The sequence below is a fragment of the Cryptomeria japonica genome, unplaced genomic scaffold (assembly GCF_030272615.1).
Source record: "Cryptomeria japonica unplaced genomic scaffold, Sugi_1.0 HiC_scaffold_163, whole genome shotgun sequence".
NCBI lineage: Eukaryota > Viridiplantae > Streptophyta > Pinopsida > Cupressales > Cupressaceae > Cryptomeria > Cryptomeria japonica.
The window spans coordinates 317,718-320,105 of NW_026728985.1; the positions used below are offsets into that span (position 1 = coordinate 317,718).

The window sequence follows — 2,388 nt, forward strand, 5'->3', positions numbered from 1 at the left end:
AGAGTAAGAAACATCACCGTGCACCTTGGCCAACGTGCGCGACTCGACCGAGCGCGCACTGGCCGAGGTGCACACCGATTTCACCTGGGTGCGCGCGCAGCACCTCGGGCGCACCGGGGTGCGCGCACAACGCCCGGGTTGCACCGTGGCCTGTGTGCTCGGGGCGCCTCGGGTGCGCGCTCGGTGTCGCCCCCGCGCGCGCGGTAGTGCGGGCAGCGCACCCCGGCCCGGCCCGGCCCCGACGAGAACGCAAACGGGCAAAAGGTTTATTCAAATAGCATTGCGACGCCCGGCGAAAAACTAAAAAAGGGTGCAACACCGGGACTTCCCGGGAGGTCACCCATCCCAGTACTACTCCGGCCCAAGCGCGCTTAACTGCGGAGTTCTGATGGGATCCGGTGCACTAACGCTGGTATGATCGCACCCGTTATGAGCTTGTCGCAGTGTGTACTTAGCAAACCGCGACCCACGTGCGAATCCACCCCGGCCACCCACCCCCGTCGAGGTGCACACCCTCCCTCGCGAAGTGCGCCCCGTTCGCCAAGTGTGAGCCCTGCCCGGGTGCGCGCACCTTGCTAGGGCGTCGGGTGTGCACCCGGCCCGGCCTACGTGCGTGCACCTGGAGGGGGCGTCGTGTGCGTGCAGTGTCCCGTCTGCAACGCGGTGCCCACACACCACCTCGGGCGCAACGACCTGCGCTCACATGTGGGCCGAGTGCACCTTGGTGCATGTTCGGGGCGCCTCGGGTGCACGCTCGATCTTGCCCCGGTGCACCAAGGCGCTCGGTTTGCCCCGGGTGCGCACTTGGTGCAAGGTGGGCACCCAAAATAGGGATCAAGCACCAAAACACAAGTTTCGGGATGCAAAATGGGACCCAAGGACCACAAATGCGTTCCAAGACCCATGATGGGTCCACGAGAACAAAAATGTGTTCCGAGACTTAATAAACAAATATTGGGTTTTAGGAGAAGAAACATGCTCTGATGCCCAAAACGAGAATCGACCCCGAAAAGGCCACAGGCCAAAAGTGGGATGCGAGACAAAAAAAAATGGGACCCGAGGACCAAAATTGGGTTCCCAGGTCGAAGACAGGGCAACCGGACAAGAAACGACCTCTAAGGCTCGAAATGAGTCCCGACGACTAAAACTTGACAAGAAGCACCCATCAGGCACCCAACTCGACACCCATGGGATGCCGACCCACCCGGGCTTCCACCTAGCACACCTTGGCACCCACCCACCCTCGCACCCAACCTCGCACCCAACTTAGCACCTTTGAACCCACATTGGCACTCACCCTGACCCTGGCACCTTGGAACCCACATTGGCACTCACCTTGACCCTGGCACCCACCTTTGCACTCACCTTGGGACCCACCCTGGCTCCCACCTCGGCACCCACCCAGACACCCACCTTGGTTCCTTGGCACCCACCTTGGATCCTTGGCACCCACCCCGACACCCACCTTGGCACGCAACTTGGCTACTTGCCACCCACCTTGGCTCCTTGACGCCCACCCCGACAACCACCCCGTGACCTACCCTGGCTAGGGTTGGTGCACACCCACCCTGGTGCCCACCTTGGCACCCACCCTATGACCCACCTTGGCACGCACCTTAGTACCCACCCCGTTACCCACCCTAGGACCCACCCCGTGACCCACCTTGGCCAGGGTGGGTGCCTTGGTGCGCACAACTTGCCTGGGCTGCACACCAGGGCGGGCTCAAGATGGCACCCGCGTTCCGTTTTTTTCACTATCTTTCAAAACGGAAATTTTAAAATCTCATTTTTTTCTTTTTTTTGCCTTTTCTGGAAATTAGTGAAGGCAGCGCATCAAAGGTGCGCAATGCTGGTGCGAACCCGGGAGCGCTCCGATGTGTGCTCCAAGGTGCGGCGTGCACGAAGTCCGAGCCCGGTTTGCCCCGGGTGCGCACCTCGCGTGCACCTTCGCCGGGGTGAGCACCTTGGCTGGGTTGCGCGCCCTGGTGCGTACCAAGGAGCGCTCTGAAGTGTGCTCCAAGGTGCGGCGTGCACGAAGTCGGAGCCCGGTTTGCCCCGGGTGTGCACCTCGGGTGCGCACCTCGCGTGCACCTTCGCTGCGGTGGGCACCTTGGCTGGGTTGCGCGCCTTGGTGGGCACCATGCAGTGCACGAAGTCGGAGCCCGGTTTGCCCCGGGCGCGCACCTCCGCCAGGGTGGGCACCTTGGTGCGCACAACTTGCCTGGGCTGCGCATCAGGAAGGGCTCAAGATGGCACCCGCGTTCCGTTTTTTTCACTATCTTTCAGAACGGAAATTTTAAAATATCGTTTTTTTTTGCCTTTTCTGGAAATTAGTGAAGGCAGCGCATCAAAGGTGCGCAACGCTGGTGCGAACCTGGGAGCGCTCCG

General features: G+C 61.3%; 1 non-coding gene across 1 annotated transcript; it reads right to left on the bottom strand.

Annotated features, from left to right (window-relative positions):
• Positions 1-307: 307 nt before the first annotated feature.
• LOC131867092 (5S ribosomal RNA) lies at positions 308-426 on the bottom strand. Its single transcript, XR_009365686.1, has one exon. It is a non-coding gene; the product is annotated as a 5S ribosomal RNA (ribosomal RNA).
• Positions 427-2,388: the final 1,962 nt, after the last annotated feature.